The sequence below is a fragment of the Lytechinus pictus genome, chromosome 14 (assembly GCF_037042905.1).
Source record: "Lytechinus pictus isolate F3 Inbred chromosome 14, Lp3.0, whole genome shotgun sequence".
NCBI classification, from domain to species: domain Eukaryota; kingdom Metazoa; phylum Echinodermata; class Echinoidea; order Temnopleuroida; family Toxopneustidae; genus Lytechinus; species Lytechinus pictus.
The window spans coordinates 20,547,453-20,557,725 of NC_087258.1; positions in this window are offsets into that span (position 1 = coordinate 20,547,453).

Here is a 10,273-nt window from a genome sequence, read left to right on the forward strand (position 1 = left end):
AGAGGAAAAGTGAAGTGAAGTGTAAGAGAGATGATCAGTAATGTAGAGAGAGAAATTAGGAAGTGACCCCCCCCTGGAAAGAAAAGAAGAAAGAAGAAGGGGAGAGAGTGAATGAATAACAAGACGAAGGGAAAAGCATGAGGGAAATCAAATGAGGAATACAGATAATTGATAGAGATCAAGTTGAGAAAATAACAGGAGAGAAATAAATAAAACAGATTATTAGAAGAAGATGAAATGCCAAATTGCTCATAATTCTGGCAGGATACTGTCAGTACGGTACTGAGAGGTCTCTCACCGATTGGCATTTGACACGGCATGGTACTGAACCCTGGGTGCAAAATGAGATCATCTGCCAACTGTTCATCTCCACGAAGGGTCAAAGGTCAAGAGCAGATTATCTCACAGAGAGAGAGTGCCTTATTTATTATCGTGTCCCCACATTTTACAGCAATCGTGTTGTCGTGGAGATGATGAGGAAGAGGAAGAAGAGGAAAAGTGAATCCCTTTTTTTTCATTGAATTTTATCGGTCATATGAACTTGCAAGGTACCTGATATATTTACATGCGTTAATTGTGGTGGAGACTCTTGTGGATAACCTTGGAATTTTTTTAAGTGTGTGGCGTGCAAAATCAGAATGCATTCCAATAAATTCCTCAAATGTCATGAATGCCACTATATCCAGTTGACAATTCCAATGTTAATCCATTGCAAAAATAGAAGATATAAATCCTTGTTTTTTAGAAAAAAAGTTGTAATGAACAATTAAGAAAACAGTATTAAAATCATGACATAATATTCTGGTACTGCCTTGGATTGTTTGCCTTGGAGGTTGATTAAGTTCTATCATCTATTACCCCTTTCATAAACCCAATAAAACCCAATTATGCGGCTAATAGCAGCATAATTTGGTCGTAAAATCAGAGGAGGACAAGAGTTAATATCCGCATTATTCTGATGCTGCTATTATCCGCATAATAGTGGCATCGGGACAAGATTTTGAGTTTATGAACGTATTTCCAAATAATGCGGATAATTGCCATGGTGCGGTCACAAGGTCACCCTTTTCCAACACAACCGCATCGGAGGGGGCGTGTCCAGTTGTCATGACGATTATCCGCCTTTTTCAGGATGGGCGCTCGTATAAATAATGCGGATAATTTTCTGAGTTTGTGAACGCAATTTTTATTGAATTATCCGCATTACTCTTAGGCGGCTAATTGGAGGATAGGTTTTATTGGGTTTATGAAAGGGGTATATGATTCTCTCGCATTATGATTAAGAATGTGTAATTATGTACATACAAAAAAAATACATGGAATAATTATATAAGTAATGATGGGAATTGCTGGAAAGGAGAATGAAAAGTCTGAAATAATAAATTGATATAAAATAGAGAGAGAGAGGGGGGGGGGGGGAAGGGTCAGATGACAGAAATAGGCCTACAATGTATATATGAAAGAAGGAGAAAGAAAAGAAAAAGAAAGATGGAAGGAAAGGGAAAGGAGAAATGAAAAAAAAAGAAAAAAAGAAAGGAAAGAGAGAGAGAGAGAGAGAAAGAAAGAGTGAGAGCAAGAGGATGGAAGTGGGAGGGAGAGGGAGAGGAGAGAGTGATAAAGAAAGAGAGAGGGGGAGAGATGGGCAGAGATGCAGAGGGATGCATGAAAGCACAAAACATAATCATAAAGAGAAGTTTGATTGAAATGTGAAGAAATTATCAGACCTAAATCCAGCAAAATTATGCAAAAGTTTTAATTAATTCAACACATTCTATTCTTCATGAACTTTAAATTTGGGCCATTGCCTCATATAATTGCAGAGGTGCCTTTAACTCCAAAGTTGGAAAGTATGATTTGGAATCAAATGACAGATTATATTTGTAAACTGCACAAGTTCTGCATGTTTACCCCAAAAGTACAAGTGCTCTTCAAAAAAACGGGCATTTATTGAGAAAGATCTGGGTCCTCTGAATAGCTGGGTTTCCCATTCAAACAAGTTGGTGGTGATAAGTGGTTTGAAAATTCTCGACAAAAATCAGTGAGATAGAAAAACAGTATATGAATACTTGATGTTGACTCGAGGGCCGGCAGCAGCAGCAGCAGCAGCAGCGTTGCACCAGGACTCGGCGAGTCAGGCAGCCAGGGAGTCTGGGTGAGCACGCTGGTGGCAATAGCCTCAGAGTAGCTGGGGGATTTGGAGGGGGTGTGTGGTAGTGTGAGGGTAAAGCAGTTTAGTGCTTCAAATTATCATTGCTCAAGCTCTTAATTGTTTGCTGAGAAAACATGGCATATTGGGGAACCCAGTCAAGAGACGGGGGACAAAGGAAGGAACAAATTCATCGGCCACAACCAAATACTGGTATTGCACGGTCACCTGTCTGGCTGTCTCTGTCTGCTCCATGATAGCACAGCCAGAGCTTCCCCACATCTACTTTCCTCTGACTCCCTAATATGCCAGGCATCAGCTGACATTTCAGGATCCCTCCTCTCATCTTGGCATATATTTTTGTAGACTAGTTGTCTGTTATACTTTCTGCAAGCTTAACTGAGCTAGAAATTGTTGAAATTGAATAGATTAATGATTCTCTCTGCTTATGTGGCCTATAAAAAGTAAATAAATTGCTATTATATGATTTATAATATATAGTTGATAGTGTAGGCCTATTGGAGTTGCACTTTTTTAATGATGTGTAATTTTGATTTTGGGGTTATTATGAAGAATGATGTGAATCAAATATTTGTTTGAATCTCAGTCCATGGTTTAATGAAATTATAATTTGTATATATATATATGAACTCTGTGGAGGGGAATAGATTAAATAGAATATATTTTTTATCATCATTTTGGGTAGGGGTAATAAAGCGGGTAGGGGTAATAAAGCGGGGAGGGGAGGGGAGGGGGAAACGGTAGATAGAGAGGGGTGAAAAAGAAGTGTAAAATTATGAAATTCTGTTTTACCTACAGAACTGGGTGGTCACTGTACAACGGATATCCGAAGTACACAATTCAGTAGTTGGTTCAAACTTCAAAGTAAATGAAAGAGATGCAGGGAGAAGAAGCAAGAGAGGGGTGGAGATAGGAAAAAGGGGGCGAGGTAAGTGGGAGGGGTGAGAGGAGGAGGAGGGGAGGAGGGGATGGAAGAGTTAATAAGGGGCTGGCAAAACTTTTGATTGGTTTGTTCCTGTGAGAGACATAACCAACAGTAGCAAATGGAACGGGAAGGAGAAAAGGATAATACATATGAGACTTAAAATAATCATTATCAACCACAAGAAGCAGTATAACGAGGAGATTGATGACATTTAGTAGCAGGAAAAGAGGAAAGATCAAAATCAAACTTCATCTGTACCTGACTGCCTTCAGCTAAGAACCTTTGCAAATAGGTGTTTTTTTGACAATCTATGTATGTCATAGAAATAAATGGGTTAATTTAAGTTCAGTCCGGGGCATGACTTGAGAGAGCGATACCCCGACAATGGGGGATGATATGATATGAATCACCGCCTCTTCTGTCAAAAATATACTCCTTCAATTTTCTGTTCTATTCAATTTCTAATCACAGCAAATTAATCTCACTTGAAAACCTTTTGCTGCGGTGCACAATAGCATCTTCCTGTTTTGGGCTGCACCGCAACTATCTCCTCGCGGCAATCATCTCTTATGTGATCGCAAGCGGGGAATCAAACTCGGCCGACCCACCTGGTCAAAATAACACCGCTGGGGTTTGCTTGTGTTCTGTGTTCTACTTTCATTATATCCCAAGAAAGGCAGATACCTGTATATTCATTAAACCATTATTGTGATAATCAGCTCATTCAAGCTATCAATGGGTTGTTTGCTTGTGGGATTATTGAATTCAAGCGATTAAGGAGTAAGATGAGAAAAAAACCAGAGAGAAATCTTAAATGCTGGAGACGAAACCAAGAATCTTTCCAAACTTTAGAGTTCTATTTTCCACATCTAGAACAGAGTCATAAGGATACATTTCAACTGTGGACTGCGCTTTGCATCTTTGCAGAGTTATTTTCACCAATTGTTGACTTGATCCATTTAGTGATTTACATTTAGCTCTTTTGCGATGTTTTAGTAAAAACTTTTTACTTGCCTGTCTCCATATCAGCCCCCTTCTTCCCCACACTATACCCCCTCTCTTGAACCAACAAACTTGTTGAGATAATCTGCTTTCATCATAGTCTCATCATCCCCTTTTCCACAAAAGTTCTATTATTTTGCTTTCTTTATATTTATCTGCATAAGGGATATATTAAATAGGGGCCTTATCAATAAAAGAGGGTTCTTTCACACTAATAGTTTGACAAACATAAACATTTAGATTAGGATTGGAAACAATTTAGCAATGATGACCTACTAGTACCTGAGATCTTTGAGGAAGAATGTTAAGGGGTGATTTACACATGATGTAAGGGCAGGGGAAGACCCAGGGTGGCAGTTAGGGGTGGGGCGTGGTAGGAAGGGAAAGACTTGAGTGTGGTGGCAGTGAGAGGTAGGGCGGGGTGGGAAGAGAAATACTGGGGTTGGCAGTGAGGACTGGCGTGGGGTTAGAGGGAAAGAGCTAATTTTTTATCAACTTGGTGAGGGTCAATATAGAAAGTCTTATACCCCTTTCATAAACCCAATTATGCGGCTAATAGCAGCATAATTTGGTTGTAAAATCGGAGGAGGACCAGAGTTATCCGCATTATTTTGATGCTGCAATTATCCGCATAATAGGAGCATCGGGACAAGATTTTGAGTTTATGAACGTATTTCCAAATAATGCGGATAATTGCCATGGTGCGGTCACAAGGTCACCCTTTTCCAACACAACCGCATCGGAGGGGGCGCGTCCAGTTGTCATGACGATTATCGGCCTTTTTCAGGACGGGTGCTCGTAAAAATAATGCGGATAATTTTCGGAGTTTGTGAACGCAATTTTTATTGAATTATCGGCATTACTATTAGGCGGCTAATTGGAGGATAGGTTTATGAAAGGGGTATAAGAGAGTCAGAGATGATATGTAGTATTAATGATTGGGGGTGTAGGGTACAAATGAATGGGGGTTCCACTTCCAGATGATAAGAGAGAGTGGATTAGTGGAAAGATACATTTGGAAGTAAATTCATCACATTAAACACAAGTTTTCTTTGATGCTAATGAACATATAAATTGTTGGAGGAAGATGAAAATGAACTAATTTTAAGGTTGGTTGCAGGCAGAGAACACTGCAGTCAATGTAACACCGGGGAAGTGGGTGGTTAACTGGTAACACAGCCACAGAGAGTAAGTTTGTCACAAGGAGTTATCAAAAGATTATCTCGAGAACTTTTTTATGTAAAGTGTAATCCAAAGAGTCATCTATGACTGCCACAGAGAAAGAGACAAGACACTTGTTTGTTTTAGAACACAATGGCCCCCTGTCATCATTCTTTTGTTCTCTTCTTTGACTTCTTAACCAGGAGTGGTATTGTTGACTGTTCTGATCATTCAGCTAGTCTAATCTTCCACACTGCACATGTCTGGAAGTAAACAAACTCCAAGAATAGGTGGTTTCAAACCGCCTCGATCACAAGAATCCCCGTTAAATTACGAGAACTATTTTAGGCTGAAAAATACCCATTAATTATTCCTGCATTCACACCGCCCTGAAACATGCCCTTCGGGATAAGTTCCTGAAGTTACGAGCATGCGCAGTATGGTCTGATAAGCAGCAAGGCGCGAAATTCAAATTCACTAGCCCAGCAGCAACCCATGCACGGCGCCACACCCAACGACACGCTGGGCTAAAAGTTCCCGTAATTTGCTTTCAGACCGCCAAAATACCCACGACCTTGGAAAAATCCCCGCGAAAGTTCTCGTAATTTCGCCAAGTACCTACTATTTATTGGGTATTTTCTTTCGGGGATATTACGCGTAGTTTGCTTTCACACCGCCAAAATACCTGGTATTTTCTGATCGGGGTAAATTTCCCGATCAGAGAATACCTGGAACTGGCGAACTTCGAGGCGGTCTGAAACCACCTAATGAAATAGTTTGTTTTTAAAAAAGGAATAGCAGGCCTACACAAAACCCTGATGATCTAGCTAAAAGCATAGAGCTATTGCAGAGCTATAGAGCTATCTGTAGTAGCTCTATGCTAAAAGTATTCACATCGAAGTAACACCACAGAGCTAACTGTAATACTGTAGCTCTATGTTAACACTAAAATCGTAGGGCCTACCCTTCTCCGGAGTGCCAATAGTACTATTAGACATTGTTTCTGTCTGAGATACACATTCTACACCGAGGGTATTTCACTGCATCATTTCATATTGATTTCTCTTTTAGGTAATTCAAATAATTTCTCATAAGATTGGTTCTTGTCAGTATGTTCTTCTGTGTTTCATTTATCCTTCCTCCCACCCAACCTGTCCCAATCTCTGTCAATCGCAGGGCATACAATTTTTTGTCTCATTTACCACTGTTTTTCCAATACTCTCCAAGCTGTATGGCATGACAATTAAGAGATTTTCACACTGCTTTTCCTTAACCCCATACTATCTTTTTCTCGGTTCACACTGTCTTTCTTAACCCCGTACCATTGCTTAGCCGGGGTTAACGCCTTAACCCCGGGCAATCACACAGCTCATAAATATTGATGATTTTACCATACAGAGCGCGATTAACGTGCAATTTCGACTTCTGTGATTGGCCAATGCTTAGCCCCGCTTTTGCTTAGCCCTGTTTCGTTTCACACTGCATCTCTTAGCACCGCAATTGTGGTGCTAGCACCACAATAAGCCGGCTAACCCTGCTTTTTTGCAGGGCCAGATAGTACCGTACTATTAACCGTGCTAGCCCACTTTGCTAAAACGTAGTGTGAAAACGAAGTGGGCTAAGCTTAACCCCGGGAAATTGGTGGGGCTAAGACCCCCCCTTAGCCCCACCAATTTAGGACAAAAAGTGCAGTGTGAAAAGCATATTAGTGTCATTTCTCATGCCTTGTATTCTCCTTTTCTATTTCTTCTAGCATTAGTATATTCCATTTCCCCAACCATGCCCCCATATTTCCATGTAAATGTAAATTACTATGTACTGTAACTTAATTTTCTGTAAATTTGAATTTTTGTTCATGATTTCACGAGTGGCAGCACCGTGGTCTAGTGGTTACGACTCTGGTCTTTCAATCAGAGGGAAGTGGGTTCGAATCCCAGCCATGGCATGTTTTCCTTCAGCAAGAAATTTACCCACATGGTGCTGCACTCAACCCAGGTGAGGTGAATGGGTACCTGGCAGGATTAATTCCTTGAATGCACTGAGCGCTGAAAGGCAGCTCGAGCTTAAGCCTGGGTAATAACAGTAACAACAACGCGCCTGGGAATATATTATTTCTAAATTGATGCCCCTATATAAATGCTTCCTATATAAATGCTATATAAATGCTTCCTTTCCTTCCTATAGTATATTTTTTTATATAATGTAACAGAGCTCGAAAGAAACTTTCTTGACACCCGCAGCATCCCACCGCTGCCACACCCTCTTTTCCTTGCCTCTTGATTGTATTGCAAAGAAAGAAATACCTTGGTGGCTCATCTTTAAAGTGAAGAGATAAACTAACAGAGATCTTTAGAAAGAAAGCGCAGGAGTTAAAAGAAGATCTGATCCAATTGTCGTGAAGTGTCAACACACTTCAATTTCTTTGTCATCGGGTATCTAATACCCTTTTTACACAGGATTTTCTTAACCCCGGACTATCGCTAACCCCGTACTATCCTTAACCCCGTACTATTTTTTTTCCTTTTTACACATGCCAAATTGTTATTGCTAACCCCGGATAAGGAATGCTTGCTTTTCACACACGAAACTCGCTAACCCCGGACTAGTGGTTTTTGTCGATCATTCGTAGTACAAGTACTTCACTCGTACCATTTTACACACGCTACAATTTCCTTAACCCCGTACTATAGGTGGGGCCAAATTGCCATTTAGCCCCACCTATAGTACGGGGTTAAGCTTAGCCCACTTTCGTTTTACACTAGCGATCTTAACCCCGTACTATCGCTCTTAGCACCGCAATTGCTGGGATAACCCTGCTTTTTTGCAGGGCCAAATAATCCCGTACTAAAGGTGGGGTTAGCCCACTTTGCAAAAATGCTGTGTAAAAAGAAAGTGGGCTAAGCTTAACCCCGTACTATAGGTGGGGCTAAATGGCAATTTAGCCCCACCTATAGTACGGGGTTAAGGAAATTTTAGTGTGTGTAAAAAGGGTATAAGAGACATAAAGAGAGGAAGAAGATTCTTAAACTACTTTAACTTTAGATAGACTCTGTTTGAGCAGGGAATTGTAAGTCTTTCTAACAATTCCCTGGTTTGGGGTTACATGGACATCTAAGAGGTTCTACCTTGTAACCTTAACCAATTTCAAATCACCAAAGTTGTTCTTGATGAATTCTAGTTTGTTGACTTCTTTCACTTAAGTTTGAGTTCTGTCTCCTTTGTAAAGGATGCATTATCCCATTCTCAGGCAAAAACTAGGCTCTTGATACATGTATGTGTTTAATTAATAATAGTTGCATCCCTAATTTCCATTGCTTGCTCCAGACTGGTGAAATCTATTGAATTGGACAAAATTTGAAGGGGGTTAGGGAGTTCTGACATCTTTGAGGTATTAAGTTTGATTTGCAGATAGACTATGTGGATTAAGTCACGGTATTTCTGATTTGACGTTTTTCATTGTAATCACGGAAAGATGATTTTGATCCAAAAGGGTCCTTAGCTTCTTGCTGTTCTAACGTCGTACAGTGTCATTACTTCAGTCAGAATTCTTCATTAGATGCTAACGAGAGACAATAAAGTTTTTAATGTCAAATGCCTAAGTCCCTAATCTAAGATTGTCCAAGATATTATTGTACAATTGGAATGTCTAGTGTTTCTTAATTCTGTCTGCTGCCCTCTCTTGGTTCAGCATGAAGATAAGGTATAATCAATGAATCCATTATTTTGAACCCATCAAACCAGCATGGACCTAGCCACGGAGGATTATCTATTGTTTCTGGGGGTGCTGTGACAATGCTCAGCACCCCCAGTAACAATAGACTAATCCTCTGTGGATAGGTCCCTGCAAATCAGCAAAAATGTAGTTAGTATTCAAACTTGATTAGCTATCCATGGTTGCAACAACAATTTAAAAAATCATTATTCATACTCATCTTTCTCCTGAAAAAAAAAATGATCGTAACAAATTGGGAAAAGTATGGGTCATTTTATGTTGTTTATACAATAAAACCCAATGTGTTGGTAGTTGAAATATTCTATGGGTCTGCCAATGTTGTTTATTTAGGGCATTTTTTCCAACATTAAACAAAATATTACAATTAATTGCAAATTTAATTCTATGGATCTCTGACCCAATTGATGACAAATGTTTATTTGCTGGTAGATTGTTAAGTTTAAGTCTTTACAAACAGCTGTACTTTAATCTGAATGGATGGTTCATGTATGGGACCAGTTTGTACTCTTTAGATCTGAATGATTCAATCAACGATTGAATCGCAACGACTCGGAATTCAAAAAACAATTTTTATGCCCCTCGCAGAGATACAAGCTGTTCGTTTGTCAACTTGAACACTGTTCCCCCAAACCTGGTCCTTAGTTATTGACACATACCATCCAATCCCCGAAGGAATTTGACAAACATCCACGAAACCTTGAAGGTAGGAGAGGAAATAATCGCGGCACTCTCTTGATGAACTTCAGAGAGAAAAAAAAGAAAAAAGATTTGGCATCATTGTCGAGGATTCTGCTGAGATAAATGTATTTCAGATGATGTTGGGAGGATTGTAATTTGACATATGTTTGCTTAAAAGCTGTCTCTCTTTTCTTATGTTTGAATATTTCTCAGGCAGAAATAATCTTCTACAAGTATTCATGGAGACCACTGAAAATGATTGTTTGGCTTTTGATAATGTTTACTTTGCATGCTGCTTGATGACTGGGCGGGATTAAAATGGACATGTTTTTCACTGGAGCTAAAGCGATTAATATTTTTACTGTCAAAGAGGGAGAGAAAAGGGGAGTATAAAGAAATAGGCCTATCATAATGCATTCCTTGTATGATTCATCTTTGTTTATTGAAAAGTGCATTAAAAATATAATGAAGAAGGTTTTTTTTTAAGTCCGTGAGCAGCGTTCTAGCTAGATGCATTCTGGTGGTGGCCGCTATTTCACGGCATTACATTTTTATTCAGGCATGACAGGCCAAGTTAATAGTCTTTACTTGAAGCCAAAAGCGAAAG